Source organism: Myotis yumanensis, unplaced genomic scaffold (genome assembly GCF_028538775.1).
Source record: "Myotis yumanensis isolate MYYU_CA2020_CCGP unplaced genomic scaffold, mMyoYum1.0.hap1 SCAF_10, whole genome shotgun sequence".
NCBI lineage: Eukaryota > Metazoa > Chordata > Mammalia > Chiroptera > Vespertilionidae > Myotis > Myotis yumanensis.
The window spans coordinates 63,530,856-63,551,409 of NW_027223761.1; the positions used below are offsets into that span (position 1 = coordinate 63,530,856).

Consider the following 20,554-nt stretch of genomic DNA (forward strand, 5'->3'; position numbering starts at 1 on the left):
GGTGGAAATGCAACATAGCTGAGGTTACTGTTCAAAAATAAAGAGTCATTTGCCGGGTGAGGAGACTTGCCTGTACCACCCACATTCCAATACTTGCTGTTGATTTCTGAAAGGTTTTGTTTACTGGTTCAATCTGACCTGATTTGGGCCTCTGGGGATTCCCCATTGGCAGCTTCTATTGCAAATTTATTTTTAGTTGAGAGATGATTTGAATAAAAACCGACTGTTCAGGTTGTCAGTACTATGAAAACATATAGAAGGACAGGCACATACCCACATACACACACACACACACACACACACACACACACACACACACGCACACACACACACACGATTCTACTAGGGAAACAGTGTGGCACTTTCAGTAAAGTTTATTTAAAAGTAATCTTTCTGCTTAAAATTCCTTCTGTTAAAGACGCCAAATAATTTTCCAGTACACCCACTGGACAATTTATTTTTTAAAAATTCTGCAATGGCTGAAACCAGTTTGCCTCAGTGGATAGAGCGTCGGCCTGCGGACTGAAAGGTCCCAGGTTCGATTCTGGTCAGGGGCATGTACCTGGGTTGAGGGGACATCCCCAGTGGGAGATGTGCAGGAGGCAGCTGATCGATGTTTCTCTCTCATCGATGTTTCTAACTCTCTATCTCTCTCCCTTCCTCTCTGTAAAAATTCAATAAAATATATTTTAAAAAAATTCTGCAATGGAGATTTTAGAGATCAGAGCAAAGATGGGGAACAAAAGACCATTCAATCAAATGAATTTTTTTTTCTTCTAAAAATGTTAAGGGATCTCTTTGGAGGCTGTAAAGAAGCAACTTGGGTTCCCTCCGATATGCACAGGCCCCATTGGAATGCTGAGGAGATGCCTTAGCTTTGCGCTTTTGGAGATCTGGGTGGGATGGAATAAGACAGTGGCATTTGGGGTTTGGCAAAACCTTTCAAATTATTTTTCAAACACTTTAGGTTTGGCAAAGGCGGATTCAATTTTGCCAAATGCCTTTTCCCTGACTTTGGGACCCAAGTGTATCTCAAGGAAAATTTAATCCATATGCTTCCGATTTACTTATTCTTAAGTCATCAAATTATTGTCTTGAAACAATTCATTAATGCTCAATAAGTTCTTTTGAAACGAGTTAATAAAATTGTACCTTTCCTTTGCCCTGAATGTCAAAATTTTTGAAACTTCCTATTTTGTTTCCTATTTAGAACCCTGTATGAGGCAGTTCTAAGATTAGCTAAAAATATAGCCTATGGCTACTGGATAATATGGTTACAGGATCACACAATTTTTGAGTTAATCTTTTCCTTAGTACAAGATTCCTTCCTACATCTTTCTGAGCAGACATTCATGCTCCTCCTTATCCACACACAGCAGGAAATGGTCTCCTTCACCATTGGATAACTCTAAATGCAGGTTTTTTCTAATCTGTGATCGAGTGTACAGTAGGCAAAGTGGTTATTATCGAGGGAGATTGTGCAATGGCGACATGAGAAATGCCAGCCTTCCTTGAAGTCCACTTTCTAGGTTTACGATTAGACAATTTGCTTGTGTGGGAGTCCCAGAGGCATTGTAAATCCCAGACACTGTGAACCGATCTTATTTCTATACCCAAGCCTACTTTTTATTCCTATCTTTTCTAGCTCAAAGAATGGTACCAGACTGTTCTCTGAGCCTTCTTCCTGCAAAGCCTATCCCACTTGTCCAGCCAGGTTTAACAAGCAGGCAATCGTTGAGTGCTACTCTGACTAGTAAATGAAAAGGACTGAAGCCAAAAAGAGAAAGGCAACAGGAAAATTGACATTGAATCATATACCAAGTTATGCTATGTTCTGAGCTAAAACAATAAAGTGACATTGGTCAGGGCTGTATGGTGGACGTACTTCCTGGTGATTTTGTTCAAACAGAGGCCCAGGATGGCCATAGTCAGAAGCCCATAGATACGAACAGGATCACAATTAGGATGACTGCATGTTCTCAACTGATCCAGACACGCCTAGGGAGCATAAACTCCTTGAACTATATACCAATTGCCTCACCTACAGGGCAGTAACTTTTAAAAAAATATATATTTTTATTGATTTCAGAGAGGAAGGGAGAAGGAGAGAGAGATAGAAACATCAATGATGAGAGAGAATCATTGATCAGCTGCCTCCTGCACACCCCCACTGGGGATTGAGCCCACAACAGGGGCATGTGCCCTGACCTGGAATCGAACTGTGACCTCCTGGTTCACAGGTCAATGCTCAACTACTGAGCCACGCTGGTCAGGCAGGACAGTAACTTTTGTGTAGGATCATAACAAAGAGTTGTAGGGGCACTGACTTGGGATGGGAACGATGGCCTAATGGAGGGGATGACTCAGGCTGGGGTGAATGGACAATCTGGGTAAGAGCACCAGAACATGGGTCTAGTTGATCACCTGACTGTGCAGAAGAGGCAGCTCCAGATGTGAAATCAGGGATCTTGCATTCAGCATACAGCATGCAGTTCTTACATAAACCTATCCTCATACATGTATTCAAGAGTTTCCTAGTATTCTCTATAATACCCAGATGTCTGAGCCCAATACTATGCTGTGGGGTCTTGGTGGTAAGAATTATGTGCCAGGTGTATAGATCTTTATTATTTTCATCAGAACACTCAAGAAAGCAGATGCTATAGTAAGTTCTATGATAAGATAGGGTATAATGGATGCTTCTAGCAGAGGCAACTGAGAATAGAACAATCAGGAAAAGTTTTTCCAGAGGCAATGTTAGCTGATTTGAATTTGGAAAGACAGATAGGAGTAATCCCAGTAAGGAAATAGAGGGAGACAGAGGAGAAGGGTATTTCTTGCAGAGGTATCACCATGGCCAGGGCATGGAGCTAAGAGAGCAGGGCTTGTTGGAGAAACAGCAAAGAGTTCATTGTATGAGGAAGGAGTAGTGCGACATGAAAGGAAGAGGTTATTTAGGGCCAGGTCAGCATGGGTTTTGTGTTTCCTGCTAAGGGACTTGGACTTTATTACATAGGCAGTGGGGGATCATTAAAAATTCTAAACTGGAGAATTATATGATCAGATTTGCATTTTAGAAAGACCACTGTCCCTCCAGGCAGTCAAGAGATAATTGGATCAGTTTGGAGGTGATTTCCATGATCCACCAGAGGCATTTTGAGACCCTGAAGAGCAGGGAGTATAAATTTGAGAGCAAATTAACCCGACTTGATGACTGACTAGACATGAATGATAAGGGACAGGGAAAGGCCAAGAGTGACTCTTGAGTTTCTGTAACCGAGGCTGTGATGGTGCTAGTTAGTAAAAGAGAAGTTCAGTAAAAAGGCAGATTTCAGCGGGAAGATAGTAAGTTCAACTGTGGACATTTTTGGTCTGTGGAACATCCAAATGGAGACATCCAGATATAGATCTACAGTTCAGCAGATAGACATATAGGTCAGGGAATTGTCAATATATGAGAGGCTTTTGCAGTCGTAGAAGTAGATGTCATTATTCTGGAATAATATATGTAGTGGGAAGAGGGCTAAATAAAGAGGTCCAGTGGCAGAATTTCCTGCCTGTTGTGTCATGGTACCGATTTTCCATGAGACAGTGATCCCCTCAAATTTAGGAAAGTTAAAAAATATATATAGGGAAGCTGAGCGGGAGTAGCAGTGTCCAGAGTCTCTATGCAGATTGTGTCCAGATGTGGCTGCCATTTTCCGGGCTCCTCGTGCTTCTAATAGCTTATGTTGCAGTTCTTGAAGTTGGCTAGCATCATGAGGAAGTCCTGTCACTTATATTACTGCAAAACTCAGAATATAGTCAACGGTATAATCTACCACCTCAACATCTATTTCAGACTTCTTTTTTAGAGTGGAAGTGGCCAGGTGTTGTCAGGGGAATTGATGGTCTAAGTATCCAAGAAGCCCTAGGAGTGACCAGTTGAGTGAGATGGAAGGTGGGAGGTTGGTAGAAAGGCCAGACAGGAGAGTTGGTGCAGTTCCAAGTTATGCCCCAAATTTATGACTTTACATACAATGGGCAGGTCTCTCATTTTGTGGCCAGTGTGGTATATAAACTATATATAATACTGCAACTACTTCAGATGAGAACGCCACCATGTTGAAATCCTTGATAGGAACAAAATTCAATCAGATTAGACATTCATTCATATTTTCATAGGAAATTCCAACAACACATTTGTTAATGAAAGAAAACAAGAGCTATCATATTCTGGATATATAATGTCAATTGTTATAAACATTTGAATGGTTGTCAAAAATAAATTTTTTTTGTATCATTTGCATTTTTATTTTATTTTAAGAAAATGTTTTTTTTTTTTAGTCACCTACTGAGATTTATGATAAGAAAGCTTAGGATGCACTGACCTAGGAACACCAACATTGAAGGGGTGAGTGGAAAAAGAAAAGCCCATGTTGAAAAAGATTGGCCAGAGAGTGGGTATCAAATAAGGATAGCATGACATCAAGGAAACCAGGGGAATAAGAGGGTGTGTTAATACTGTCACAAGGCCTGGGGAAGTTGAATAAGATGAGTCAGCAACAAGGAGATAAAGACAGTTAGGGGGTTCCAAGGGCAGGATGCGGTTTGCAGCAGAGTAAGAAGTGAAGGGAAGTTAGGACTTGGAGGCAATAAAACAATGCACATCTACTCTTTCAACAAGCTCTCTTTGAAGGAGTAAAAAAGATGGCAGTTAGAGGAAGAACCACGCAGTATCAATAAGAATTGTAAGGTTTTCCTCACAGAACTGGGAAAGAATACATTCACGAGTTAACATAAAAGAACCAGTTGAGAGAGAGCCGTTATAGCTACGGGAAGAGAGAGGGATAAGAAACAGAGGAGGCCTGGCAAGCATGGCTCAATGGTTGAGCATTGACCTATGAACCAGGAGGTCACCGTTAGATTCCTGGTCAAGGGCACATGCCCGTGTTGCAGGCTCGATCCCCAGTATGGGGTGTGCAGGAGGCAGCTGATCAATGATTCTCTCTCATGATTGATGTTTCTATCTCTCTCTCTCGCTCCCTCTCCTTTCCTCTCTGAAATCAATAAAAACATATTTTGAAGAAAGAAACAGAGGAGTCTTTGCAGAGATAGGAGAGAAGACCAGAGTACATAGAAACGGGTTAGCCTCAAACACAAGGGACACCCCTTTCTTGGAGCTTGTAGGAGTGGAGATGAATGTGAGGTTCTGACACCAACATATGGCAACGTGGCTACAAATAGTTGAGAGCATATGAACCACGCAGTTTTTATTTTTCTTAGTGCATTAGGTCAAATTAATCTAGGGGAGGGAACTTGAGAAGTTTCAAAATTGGAGAAACTGGTTGGAGACCATGGTTGTGTAATAAGGTTGACCTGAACAGCTGGGTGATTTTCTCCAGACATGTTCAGCAAGTGTAAGAATAAGAGTAGAGAAGACAGGCGATTGGTAAGATCCAAGATTGAGAGTTTGAGAGTGGCCACAGTGGAGAAGCTAGGTGGCTGGGATGATGAAAGTACTGGAAAGATCGTTGAAGAGACAAACCATAGGGTTGGGGCAACGAAGGGAGGAAATGAAGCCACTTGATATCTCCCAGGAGAACAACTGAACTAGGAGTAACCAATGTCAGAGTATCAAAGCAGGAAGGGGGAGAAGATAACATTTTGTGCAGTGTTGAGGAGATTTGGGGTATTTTATTTACAATCAAATGAAGATTATGTAGACAGAGGGGAAAGGCTTCAGGGGAGAGGAGTGAAGGGCGATGGGAAGAAAATTTAGGAGAAGAAGCACAGAGCAATAAGGGGAGAGAAGAGAGGATCCCAGAGATTCGAATTTTGGGCGTTGTTTTAAGAGTCCTAGGACTGTAGAAATGGAGGGATTGGTGAGGTCAACACATGTTGATATCCAGGGAAAATGAAGACTGAGCTGTGGATAGTGAGTGAAGGGGCCCCCCAGGAAGCTGGCCGTGACCTTCCCTCGGGATTCTAAACAGAATATGCCAAGGGAATGATCAGTCCCCCACGAGGCAGAACTGGAGATGGTGAGGAGGAGGAGATTCAACCTCAGGGATGCTCTCCCTCCCCAGGCAGCAGCCAAACACTTGTCAGGAAGGAGACCAGGCCAAGCAACATGACGCGGCAACATGCTTGACTGGGAGTAGTTCTACCTTTGCATCATCTCAGTTTCACCTTCAAAGCAGTGTTCTGGGCAGCAGGCTCCTGGATGGCAGTCAGCAGGTCTGCCGAGAGCTCCGGGCAGCCCTGGGAACAAGGCCGCGTGCAAACCCAGTGAAACTCTCCAGGTCCCGCCTTTGGCCTCCAGGCCAGTCCAACTAAAACAACAATTTTGGCTCAGAAGAAAAAGGCATGTTACCACTCAATTTGACCACTTGAAATGAAACTAGAAAAACATCCTCAGAACAGAGGTAGGTAGTTCTTAATTCACCCTGTTTTTTTTTTTCTTTCTGAAGGAACTAGGGTTTTAATTAGTATATAACTTCTGTCCTCCTAAACCTGATATAATAGTAAAGTTATATGATTTCTAAATCATATACAGGTCTGATACTGTATGTGCCATTCATTTTGCCACTGTTATCTGAGGTGCTGTGAGGAAAAGGAAGTGCTCATTTGTTGGGGGTAGTATTTGGAACAACTTTTTCAGAAGTAGGTTAAGCCACAATGGCAGTATGAAACTTATTTAAAAGCTGCCAGGCATAAGTATAACAAAACATAAGTATAACATGTGTTTTTAATTATATGGCTTTAAAATATTTTTTATATAAAATGGAATTTTGTTTCTGCCATATTTTTTAAAAGTTAAAAAACAAAACAAAAAAACAGTTGCCAGCCTGAGACAATGACAGGGAGAAGAAGGGGAAGAAGTAGATTAAGTGTCAGTCGTAACACAATGTGTTTAAATAATACCTCCATCCTACACTTGCTTCCATCTCCTTGACTGCCCAGTCTCCTGCTCATCACGATTTTGGTTCCCTTCCTTACACTCCAGAGGGCAGGGAACATGTCTGCTATTTCATGGTAACCCTCTCCTATACACTATGAAAAAGAAAAGCCTTCCCCACCCTCCAAAAATGCCTGTAGGTGCTCACATGTACACACACACACACACACACACACACACACATTCTAGAGAGAGGAATGAAGAGAGAGAGAGAAAGAGAGAGAGATGTGAAAGAAAAATGATTGGCTGCTTCCAGCGCTCCCCCTACTGGGGATCAAGCCCACAACTGGGCATGTGCCCTGACAAGGAATGGAACCAGCAACCTTCTATCCATGGGATGACTCTTTTGCTAGAGAAATCCTAAATTTCTGAAGCTGGACTCTGCTGATCCCAGGAAAAAACTTGGATAATCTCAGGAACAAAAGGAACTTCTGAAGAGTGATGTGGATAGACGAAATGCTTAAAGAAAAGCGGAGACATATAGTAAACCACAAAGGTGCCAGCATGGTGATGACTACCATCAGGTTTTCCAGGTGAAGCCTGGCCCCCTCATGGGCTCATCGGGCAAGACAGAGAGGCTCAGGACACCTTAGCTGCTGGGAGTGTCCCCAGGCAGGGGCACCGGTTACTCCCTCCCTGGCCCTATCCTGCATCCCTGGAGGAGCAGAGAATGCGCTGCAGTGGGGAGGCATTTCCACTGGAGCGTTCCCCTTCAATCACTGCCGCGCTCACAAAAGCTCTGGCCTGCTTTTCCTGTCTCAGCTGGAAAGGGGTGCCCAGCTCTCGCCAGAAACGAATTCCTGATGCGGTTGACCAAAATAAAACTGCCTGTGAAAAGCCAGTTTATACGTTAAGACAGACACAGCTTTAGCGGCAGTTGTATTTACTGGGAAAAATAAATAACAGACTCAATCATCAAATAACACTCTCTCCTCCTTTCTTCCCGACCCAGCGTTCCTGCTCCTCTGTGCTCAGCCCGCAGTCTCTCTGTGGGTCGTTTATTTCACCAGAGAAGCTGTTTGATCAACTTGAACTGTATCAGCTGAAAACAAATCCATTTGATCAAGAGGGGAGTGTCAAGAGCCCTTTGTCTTTCACCGGAAAAAAAATGGGGGCTGAGATGTTACTGACCATTGGGACAGAGGAAAAACATGATCATTTTGAGGTCTTCCATCACTCTTCACTTGGCTTTTATTTAAAACAAGTCAGTCAGTCCCTTTCCCCCACACCAATTGAAACTCAAAAAAACAAAACAAAAACAAAACAAACAAAAAAAACCCTCCGTGTGTGTGTGTGTGTGTGTGTGTGTGTGTGTGTGTGTGTGTGTGTGTGTTTGCTGTTTCCCAAATCCAGCCCTGATATGGCAGGTTAGGACAAAAGAGGGTCAGACCTCCTCAAAGGTCTTTTCCCCGTAGGAAATTCTGAAGGAGGAATCTGTTTTGTGACTCTCTAGGTAGGTAGGGGACACACAATAGTGGCTTAAAAAGCAGACAATTTTAAAGCCGGGAGGAAAATAGCTTTAACTCTCCACCTCAGTTTGCTGAATTATTTCATCCTCTGTCATGACACAAATATCTATGATGTTAGAGACGCTTGGGTTGGGCTATTAGGCTCTTATCAAAATATGTGCTTATCATTACTGAATCACAGATTGATAAAAACGGGACCTAAATAGTTATTAGTGAGCAGGGCTTAGTTTTCCTTTGGCTTCGTTTTTTCCCATCTGGTTTTGGTTTTTGTGGTTGCCTTTCCAGTTCTGAGCAAATGTAATAAAAAAGAAGATTAAGAAAATGAAAACACAATATGATTTGTGAATCTCATCCAGTCCAATCCTTTAAGTAAATTGATTTTTTAGGAAATCAGGACTGGAGTATGATATGATGCTAGAGACCCATGGATTAAATACCCAAATCTGTACACAGACATAAAATAAATGTTTCTTTCTGGAATGCTTTTTTAAACAAAGAAAAATATCATTCCACTCTATGCTGATCCTCCATAACATCAAAAAGGAGGGAAAAAGAAAGAAAGAAAGAAAGAAAGAAAGAAAGAAAGAAAGAAAGAAAATGAGAAAGAAAGATAGAAAAAGAAGAAAGAAATCCATCAATGAGGAAAAGCACAAACAATTATTGGTTAGAGTGGTCAAGAGCCTGGAGGCCAGTTCCTGTAGGTAACCATTGATCCTCTTACCCAAGGATCCTACTAGTTTCCACCGGAGCTCATCTACCAGGACACAATGAAAGCAAGTGCTTTCTGTTACCTTGGTCACCCCAACTTGGAACCAACTTGTTCTATTTCTTGGTCATAACATGAAAGTAATTACAGTAACAATAGCTCACAACTATTATGTGCCAATTGTTACATCAACTATAATGTAAGCATTATCTTTGGTCCTTAGAGCAATCCCCCGTGGAAGCCTTCTCCTTCTCCTTCTCCTTCTCCTTCTCCTTCTCCTTCTCCTTCTCCTTCTCCTTCTCCTTCTCCTTCTCCTTCTCCTTCTCCTTCTCCTTCTCCTTCTCCTTCCCCTTCCCCTTCCCCTTCCCCTTCCCCTTCCCCTTCCCCTTCCCCTTCCCCTTCCCCTTCCCCTTCCCCTTCCCCTTCGCCTTCCCCCTCCCCTCCCCTTCCCCCTCCCTCTCCCCCTCCCCCTCCCCTCCTTCTCCTTCTCCTTCTTCCTGCTTTTTTTTTGAGGGGGAAATCAAAGCTTGGAGATACGAAAAGACTTGCCTTTGGTCATAGAGTTAGTAAGGAGGTGGAACAGGATTTGAAACTTCAGTTGTATGCCAGCACTCATCCTTTATCCTGAATCTCTTTAGTCTGAGTCAGGCACCTACCAGGAAAAGAAAATTCCTCGGAAGGGCTGAAGCCCACCTTCCTTGTTCTGACTCCCAGCTTATCGGCACTTCCCCCATCAGCACACTGAGTAATACAATCCGTTTCCTCATCTGTCTACTAGTCCATCTTTTCTACTAGACTGGAGCTCCAGAACTCCATAGTGCCTGACACACAGTGGGTGCTTCAAATATCGTTGTTGGGTGAGATGTGCTAAAAATGATTACACACTGGGGATTTATAATAATTAAGACTAGTTATGCATAGCAAATTCTGCATGATTTCCAGATATTCGAAAGTTTGTTTGTAATTGCATGCCAAATTTTAAAACCTAGGCAGGTGCAGTTGAAAATATAATTTGACCCATAATTGCCATTACTATAGTTGGCATTTGCAAGTTTAATTCTAATTACAGGATTAGCTGTTGCATTGTATTGAAAAGAAAAGGAAGTGTTAATCTAATGTTTTAATAGAAAGTGTAGGAATACTTACTAACTTCATTAAAAAACTGTCATCAAGTAATTTTTGGATATCTATGCCACAAAACACAATTAGCTTTTTTGATGGAAGATGTCTTATTTTAACAGAGGGTTTACTTTCAGCCTTGCATTGTACTTAGCTCAGGCCTCAGATGCCCTCTAGTGGTGATAAATAGTAAGTAAGTAATTTAGTAGGTGAAAATAAAATTAATTTATCGGGTGTTGGCCCTTTCACAATCAGGAACCACATCTGTTCTGACTTATTAGATACATCAAACATAATGAAAAAAGTTGGGATATTTGTTTTGTCTTCCCAGGTTAATGTAATATCCTTTTAAAATGTCTCCAAGTATTAAAACAATAGTAACAATACAAACACACACAAAATGAATAAATAAGAGATAGAGCATCATGAAAAAAAAAATGTATGTGTACCCAGGACCTGGCTTGAGAAAGAGAAAAAAATGAGTAAAAGAAAAGAAAAACACTCAGTTTTTGTTTGATTTAAAAGGTCATTGTTTGTCCATGTTATCATACTTACTCCCAAGACACAGAATAAGAAAACTCATCTCTATGTGACTAAAATCATCCCTCAGCCTCAGTAACACACATGCTCTCGCCAGCTGACCCAAACAGTGTTATACTGAGGCCACAGAGAGAAAGCTTGCAGAATTCCTTGCACGCGGCGAACACGCAATAAATGTTTACTTATTGGGTCCTCAGGAAACAATCTTCTGTTAATAAGTCTTGACTGTTAGAATTTTTCAAAAGATAACCTGCAGGAGTATACATTTCTATCATGGAAAAAATTAATATTTTCTAGCTGCTTTCAAATTAAATTAGAAACATATCTTGGAACATTGCAGTTCAGTTCTGGACCACTTCTGGAAAGTGAGTATTGTGATAAAGTTAGTGGTAAACTCCCCCCCCCCCCCCCCCACCTCCAGGTTATACTTATTTATATTTTAAAATCTTTATCCTTGAAAACATAACATATGTCCCCTTTTTGGCCCCATGGACTGCTTCTAGCCCTGCCCCCACCCCAAGCCTTCACCTCACTATGCCTGTATCCATGGCTATATATGCATACAAGTTCTTTGGGTGATCTCTTCCCTCCCACCCACCTCATGCCTTCCCCCTGAGATTCGACAATCTGTCTCATGCTTCCATGTCTCTAGATCTATTTTGTTCATCAGTATATTTTGTTCATTGGGTTCCACAATATGATTGAGATCATGTGATACTTGTCTTTCTTTGACTCGCTTATTGTGTGTAATAATCTTTTGATGGTGGAAGATCTTGCCTCCAATTTGTTAAAGATGCAACACCTGTGAAGCACAATAAAACAGAGTACAGTAAAAGGAAGTATGGTTGTATTCCAAAGTCATCCTCAGAGGACATGGTTTCATTCGAATTCTATAAATGGAAACAAGGGTCACTTGTAAAAGTCTGATTTAAGACTTGCAGTGTTGCTATCAGGATCACTTCTAGCAGCTCTACCAATTTAGACGAGATATAATTCAGAAATACTTTACTATGTTTCAACGTATTGGAAATTGATACAAAACCCTGTTATCTTAAATTTGTATAGAGCCAAACTATATTTCAATGGTCAACACTCAAACTGAGTTTTCACTTTATAAATAGAAAAAAAAATGGTTTTAAAATACACAGAAATATACAGATGCTACTCAACATGCTTTTCCACAAGGTGTCACTATGGTACCTATGAAATATAGTTATAGCTATATTTATCTGTCTGTGACCTTATTTTAAAAAAAACAAACAGTGGGTGTAGGTGGAAAAGGTCACAGAGGGGATAAATGGAAAAGGAAAAAATAAAATAAATTTAAAATAAATAAATAAAAAACAGTCATAAAACATCTATCTATACATCGGCACATGATCCTGAAATTAGGCACACATAAGAAATAAGTGAATTCATAAATGTCTAATATCTTCTACATATATATATATATATATATATATATATGAAAGTGAAACATTTGTTTAGATGTATATTAAAATTTTAATTATAAGCATGCAAGGGCAGTATAAAACTGATAATCTAAAAATGTATGTAAGGCTGTATTTAAGATTATTCATTATTTGACAGATACCCTAAAAATACATGATATGTTCTTCAACTGTGACTCTCCTCACCAAGTATGTGGTGCACTCACGAGTAGTTACAGATTGAGGTTTTATATTTAATGTACATGAGTGATGGGTAAAGGATGAATACCGAGTGATTTTTGAGTGATAAACAGCTGACAATTTGTGCTTGTCCTCTGTTTCTGCTTTAAGTTAGCTCAAGGTTAAGAGCCAAGAAGTCAAAACAGAGTTCAAAATCCAGGTCAGCAGCCACCTGTACAACCTCCAGCAAGTTCACTAACTCCCTGAGCTGGTTTTATTTATTTATAAAATAGCGCTCTCTATCTCATTGCTGTGGTGAGAGCAAATCAAGACAATGCATGTAAAGCACCCAGCACAGAAGTTGTTATTAATTTCAGGAGAGAAATGTTCATCAGACTCACATTTTATGCTTTGACCACAGGCATATGAGAGACCTGAGTTGGGTTCACAGATATGGAATTTTTGTGAAATAAAATTCAAGCATTTCTATAAAAATCCAAACATTTGCAATAACCGATATTCCACAATGGCCTCTAATCAAGGTTTTGTTTGCTAAACTCAATAATTTGTTTGAAGAGCAAGCAGACGTCTGGCCTTGCTTTTTGGAATGATTTTCTTCTGCTGGTGAGAGCAACTGAAATTCGCCTTAAGTCTGGCAGCTGCACATAAACATCATTTGGCCAATTTTAGCAACCTGTGGGATTTCTTCTCATCTTCTATGTAGCATTGTATTATTCTCCCATTTCTTTTTTGAGCCTTCGACAGCTCCCCAAGGCTCCCAGGACAACGTACAAATGAGGCAGCTTGCCCAATTAGTCGAATCAGCCTCAGATATGGTACCCACCACCAGCTCAGCAGCCACACTTTACAAATGAGGACTCTGAATGCCAGAAGGCGGAAATGACTTGCCCAAAGCAATATTGCTCCTAAGTGACTGAGCTAAGACTAGAATCCCAGGCTCTCATTGGCATCATCTCTGGATGCGAGGGACTTCTAATCTCAGAAGAACCAGAATTATCATCTTCAAGCCAAGTGCTGACGTTAAAGGCCTAGACGAGGCTGAAACAAAACCGCAGAGCCCTCACCTACCCCACAGCAGTCAACTCTTTCCAGTGGTGAGATGTTCCAAGGGCCAAAGCAAGTACAGCTTTTGTTTGTTATCTCTCACTTAGTTTTATGTTTGTCTCTATATTTTTAAATGAGACAACTAACTGAAATAAATAACCACATGCTAATTTTCGCACAAGGCAAATTGGCCTGTGGGCCACGCGGAGGTCCGGAGTCCTGCCCTGTAGATGGGGACTATGTGCTAGAAGCGGCAGGAGTCCGTTGCGGTAGACCATCGCCACACCAGAATCACAGGTTCCCAAGTGACTGGTGTAGACATTAACGTTTGAGAAGAACCATCTTTTTTTTCTTTTAAAATATTTTTTATTGATTTCAGAGAGGAAGAAGGAGAGATAGAAACATCAATGATGAGAGAGGACCATTGATTGGCTGCCTCCTGCATGCCCCCTACTGGGGATTGAGCCCGCAACCCAGGCGTATGCCCTTGACCAGCATCAAACCCGTGACCCTTCAGTCCGCAGGCCGGCTAGGGCGAAGAACCATTTTAAGCACCGCAGGAAAGAGCCTCAGGGAAACCGGAAGCCCACTGTGTTTAGATTCCTTTCTGATGCTCTGGCTGGTTGCCCAAGAAAAACTTTTGAAATCCCTGGCCTCATTTTTTTTTCTTTTTTTTCTTTTTGTTATCAAATGATCTTTAATTGAAACATTTTCCTTTGTAGTTCTTAACTAGCCGGACATTCCACGGCACCACTGTTGATATCATCTATGATGTCATGAGGGTGGCGGCCATCAACATTGCACCCCACAGACTGGGCAGTCCCCAGGATCTCCTTAATGGTTCCAGAGAGTTCTCTAGCTATAGATCTGTCAGGCAATGCTGACAACCTCAGCACAAGTGATATTTCCACTGAGCTTCATGTGTTTTGGTTTTTTTTGTTGCTGTTTTTTTTTCCTTCTTTCTGTCTCTTGGCAGTTCCTTGAGGGCTTTGATGATCAGCGCAGAGGCAGAAGGCACTACTTCAACCTGGGCCTGTCTGTTCTCAATGGTCAGTTTCACTGTGTTATATTGTAAATCAGAAGACGCCTTAATCAGTAAGCCAAATTTACTTGGAGTCCTGTTCATTTTCGCTAGCGCTAGCGGGCCCTGAGGATCTCTTGCTTCTCAAATTCTGGGGCCCAATATGGCAGAAGTCTTTCCAATTTTTATGTTTTTCAGCTCTTTGTTTTCCAAATTTGGAATGAGACTTCTGGACCTTCTGAGAAGAAGTCCTGTTTCCTGGGACAGGGCCTTGAGGCCATATCTGAAGGCCTGGCCTGGTGCCAGCACTGACAACTCTGTCTGGGGCAGAGTTTATGGCCTCTCTGGAATGGGAGTAGTCTTATTTTCCCTATTGTTTAAGCGAGCAAACGTTTACAGAAGCCAGCATAGCAGGGTTAAAATTTTAAACTGTTTAAAATTTTAAACAGCAGTTTAAAATTTTAAGATGGAGGTTACTATACTTCAACTATAATCCTCAGACCCTTCCAATCACCTGTTGCTTTGGCGATCTCATCACCAACCTTTTTTGGAGACAGGCCTTGGGGGCCGACCTTGGGGGCCAGGGCAGACGTGGCACCCACTTCCCCACCTGTGCACCTCAGGTATACGACTTTGATTTCATTGGGGTCGAACTTCGGTGGCGGCATGGTGGAGGCAGCCGGTGTCAGATGAACCCGGATTCGGGTCGACCGTAGAAAGTTGCCCCTGAGCCTCCTCCGAGCAGAAAGCCGAAAAAGCCCTGGCGGCGTTATTGACACTTCTTTGAAACTCCACAGATGAGAGTTTCCTTCTCCCTTCTGAAAGGAGGAGCTGGACAGACGTACTCAACTGCCGCCGAGAGCCCAGAGCAGCCCATTTTCTTTCCCTTCCTCAGTCTTGTTCAGTTTTTTTTCAATTTGGGGGAATACTCTGTAACCTACTAATATTATCTCCCTTTTCTCTTAATATATAAAGAGGCATTTATAGCTTGTCATAAATAAGGCTTAACTATTACGTAAAATAATGGGAAAGGAGAAAACAACAGATGATACTTCCACCTGGCAAAGTGTTCATTCCACATCTGGTAAAAAAAAAAAAGGAATGAAATTACTTTGAGGCAAGTAGAAGTAGAAAAGAAAGAAAGAAAGAAAGAAAAACCCACCTAACTGAGAAAATGGCAAAGGAACATTCATGGGAAATGAGCACCATACGGGAATCTGATCTTAAAAAAGGTGGGGAAAAAATATTGGTAAAAGAGAAGCTTTTCATTGAAAAGGTGTCTTAAACATCTGAATAAGTCAAGTAGCAGAGGAAATAGGTTCTCAGAGAGGCATGCATGGTCCACCCTCCATCTCTGAAGCAACAGGCTTGGAAAGTATCAAGCAGAACCTGTTCTTGGTCAGAAACTCTTTGAGACGGACTCACCAACCGGAGCAAACCCCTACTGCCATAGCTTATCTCCTGGCAGAGTCTAGCAGGAGGCAGCTGACCATTGCAGTGTAAGACGATGAGAAGGGGTTGGGTTCAGTTCAAGTTACAGAAACACAGAGAGGAAAATGTAATTTTAGAACCATTGGGGAATGTCCATTCTCAGGGTGGGTGGGTGAGGATAGCAAAAGCCAACACGTTTTCTACTCTCTTCACTCCAATCCAATCCAATATGAAATTCGACCTCAGAGAGCCAGTCAATCCAGGGTCAGAGGGAAACCAAAGCCTTAAATATTTGAGATAGATTCCAAAAGGAAGGGGGCTTCAGAAAAGACTTGGTGATTGGAGAGATACACTATATGCACATCTATTAACTAGCACGCTGAAATAGCCAAACTTGTATCAAAAAGAACCTACAAGTGTGCCCCCTCACTCTCTCACATGGTCCATAGGAAATCTGCAACTTTGACCCATTGTAAATGGGAGCTCACGCACTTCCAGAGACTGCATATAGGTCAATCCAATCAGCATCTCACTCTTTTTTTTTTTAACTACATTTTATTGATTTTTTGCAGAGAGGAAGGGAGAGGGATAGAGAGTTAGAAACATCGATGAGAGAGAAACATCGATCAGCTGGCTCCTGCACACCTCCTACTCGGGATGTGCCCGAAACCAAGATATATGCCCTTGACCGGAATTGAACCTGGGACCCTTCAGTCCGCAGGCCTATGCTCTATCCACTGAGCCAAACCGGTCAGGGCAGCATCTCTTTAGATTTCTCAGTCATAAGTAGAAACCCAATGTACCATGTCCACTAAGCTCTGGGAGACTGCTGGGTTCCAGAACCATTCTTCCCTGGGCTCCAGGGAAAGGTGTACATACGTACACCTCACAAAGTTCTCACAAAAACTTTTCTCATTTCCCACTCCAACTCTTTGCCACCTCCAACTCCCTCATAGGCTGGAAGCGAGTAGCTAAGGGGTGTGAAATGATTCTTGACCACTCTTTTACAACTTATAGTTAGGTGGTATGGCACCAACATTTCATATGTGGTGTATTCAAAATATAGTTAAGTTTTAGTCATTTTTAAACAATTGATAGGCACATGCATATATAATTCACATTCAAATTCACATCACTTTTAGAGTGGCATTTTTAGAAGGGTCTTAAATTTCCTTTTTGTGTTAAAGGGGTTGCATGTTCTTGAAGATTTAATCTTTCAGGTTGGAAGCATATTTTATTTTCTGGAGGAAAACATCCATGCTATTTTCTAGAGAAATAAGGAAATGAAATGCCACAAGTGAAGAAACCATTTAGGTTGGGGATTGTGTATGTATGTGCAAGTTGCTGGATGTCTCTGAGATAAATCTGTGTGGGGAAATGTCATTTTGGGATTGCATTTTATGTTATGAAAGACTGGGAAGGAGAGAGATGAATAATTGACCCTTGCCATTTTCCGTTTCTACTGCCTTCTCTCCCAAGCAGATAAAACACATAAATACTAAATGCACGCTGTAAAGCTGTATCTCGGCAGATGTGGGTTATATTCTAAAGGGGCACATTCAAAGAGCATCACCCAAATCACTTATTTATTCTGCATCCCTTCCACATACCTCAGTGCAGTTCTGCAATATTATCATGTACTTTGAGCAAATCTCCTATGCAAATTAGCTTGAGCAAAATTTTAAGTTGGGGTTGGAGTATTATGTGTCTAATATAAAATAACTCTTCATGCTATGCTAAGTGAAATAAGTCAGTCAGAAAAATACAGGCATCGCATGATCTCATTCATAAGTGGAATCTAATTGACAAGATAAACTGATGAATGGAGTGGATCCAGAGACATGGAAGCATGGAACAGACTGTGGAATCTCGGAAGGAAGGCGGGGGAGGGTGGGTGGGTGGGAAGTGATCAACCAAAGAACTTGTATCATAAATGCATAACCCATGGATGCAGGCAATGGGGTGGTGAGGGCCTGGGGTGGGGGGAAGGAGGTGGGCTGGAGGGGGTCGATGGAGGAAAAAAAGAGGACATATGTAATACTTGAAACAATAAAGATTTAATAAATAAATAAATAAATAAATAAATAAATAAAATAACTCTTCAGTTTATAAGAGTCACTATGAATTTTCTCCAATATTAAATCTTCCTCAGTGTAGTTTTAAAAATTAAATTTATACAATTAAATTTATACAATTTAAGCTGGCCTGAGTGGCTTAGTTGGTTGAGCATCATCTTATGCACCGAGAGGTCGCTGGGTGGATTATCAGTCAGGGCATATACCTAGGTTGTAGGCTCGATCCCCAGTAGGGGACATGCAGAAGGCAGCTGAAAGATATTTCTCTCTCATCCATGTTGCTCTCTTTCCCTCTCCCTTTTTCTCTCTCTAAAGCCAATAACACCAATAAAAAAACCATTAAAATTAAATTTATACACAGTTGGTAAAAAAACACATTTTTTGTAGCATGGACTTTCCTCAGAGTACACCAGGGGTATACAGAATATTGAGATGCCCCAAGTACCTTGGGCAGGGAAGAAAGCTAGATGGAGAGAACGTACACATACCTCTTCCTGAGCAAACTTGAGACTAGCCCTGTCTGGGAGGGCCTGTGGAAGTAGCCAGGGGAAATTCAAAGGATCCCATGTGAGGTAGGGGCTGTGAATCAAAAATGTTTGCTTTTAATTAATATCCTCTCATGTGTCCCCAGACAGGGGGTGAGTGTGGAGGAGCGACGTTTAGGACATGTGTCTTTTTTTTTTAATTTATTTTTATTTTTATATTTTAATAATTTTTATTTCTTAAAGTATTACAAAGAGTATTACATATGTCTCCTTTTTCCCCCCCCTTGACATTCCCCCAGCCCCTACCCCCCGCCCCCTCCACCCCGTGTCTTGTGTCCATTGGTTAATCTTATATGCATGCATATAAGTCCTTCAGTTGGTCTCTTAATCGCCCCACCCAAACCCTCCCCAGGCTTCCCACTGTAGTTTAACATTCTGTTCAATGTTGCTCTGCCTCTGTATCTATCCCTGTTCATCAGTCTGTACTGGTCCCCTTTATTTGTCCCAACCTCACTGGAGTAGTCTCAACCTCACCAGGGCCGTCTGAGCCTCACCAGGGCCGTTTCAACCTGACCGGGGTTGTCCCTACCACACCGGGGCCGTTTCGACCTGACTGGGGTCGTCCCTACCTCACGGGGGCCGTTTCAACCTCACCGGGGTCATCCCTACCTCACAGGGGCCGTTTCAACCTCACCGGGGCCGTCCTGACCTCACCGGGGCCGTTTCAACCTGACCGGGGTCGTCCCTACCACACCGGGGCCGTTTCAACCTGACCGGGGTCGTCCCTACCTAACGGGGGCCGTTTCAACCTCACCGGGGTCGTCCCTACCTCACCGGGGCCGTTTCAACCTGACCGGGGTTGTCCCTACCACACCGGGGCCGTTTCAACCTGACTGGGGTCGTCCCTACCTCACGGGGGCCGTTTCAACCTCACCGGGGTCATCCCTACCTCACAGGGGCCGTTTCAACCTCACCGGGGCCGTCCCGACCTCACCGGGGCCGTTTCAACCTGACCGGGGTCGTCCCTACCTCACGGGGGCCGTTTCAACCTCACCGGGGCCGTCCCGACCTCACCGGGGCCGTTTCAACCTCACCGGGGTTGTGGACATGTGTCTTTTCTTCTGGGTCTTGTTTCTCTATCAGGATCACTCACTTTTATTTATTTATTTAAAAAAATATTTTATTGATTTTTTTACAGAGAGGAAGGGAAAGAGATAGAGAGTTAGAAACATCAATGAGAGAGAAACATCGATCAGCTGCCTCCTGCACACTCCCCACTGGGTATGTGCCTGCAACCAAAGTACATGCCCTTGACTGGAATCGAACCTGGGATCCTTGAGTCCGCAGGCCGACGCTCTATCCACTGAGCCAAACCGGTCAGGGCACTCACTTTTAAAAACATGTCCAGAAGGGCAGGATCTAATGGCGTATGGAGATAAAAGAAACAAGATGAGACGGGCCTGGAACCCCAAAAGAAGAAGCCATGTCTTGTGCTAGCATGAAAACTGGGAGAAAAGTCAATGTTCCTCTGGGCTCCTTGAAGATGGGTAGGATGTCATCGAAAGTGGCCATTCAATAAATGTTGCTTCATAACAGAACGGCTGAATCAAAGGCATGCAGCAGGCAGTCTGGCCAAGGCCTCAGCCCTGTCTTTCATGTACAGCATCCGTTTCTCAGCGTGTGAACTTTGGAGGGCAGAGCCCACCTGCCAGGCTTCAGCCTACCCTCCCCCTTGCTGTCTCCCGTGCCTCCCTCTTACCGCCACGTACCTAGGAAGGATTGCGCACTCACTCTGCACCTAATAAAGGCTGGTCTAGGATGATCAGATTAGAATAACGTATTTGTAACCATTATAAATGTCTGAGAAATACTGTGGGTACCATTTTACTTTTGGATTTTAAGAATTACATAAGACAGATGTGCAATTTAGTGAAGAGTAGCAAACAGATAAGTTAAAAAGAAGAATCACTCACTGTGGCACTAAAGAGAGACAGCAAGATAACCATCTCTTTGTACAAACATGGAGTCGCATTGTACATATTTTTGTGTCATGTTTTTCCCCATTGTGACAAACCGCGAGAGTTTTTTCCGAG

At 42.4% G+C, this 20,554-nt stretch overlaps 1 pseudogene; it reads right to left on the reverse strand.

The window, feature by feature from the left end:
• Positions 1-14,142: 14,142 nt before the first annotated feature.
• LOC139018489 (large ribosomal subunit protein uL11-like) lies at positions 14,143-17,538 on the reverse strand (annotated as a pseudogene).
• Positions 17,539-20,554: the final 3,016 nt, after the last annotated feature.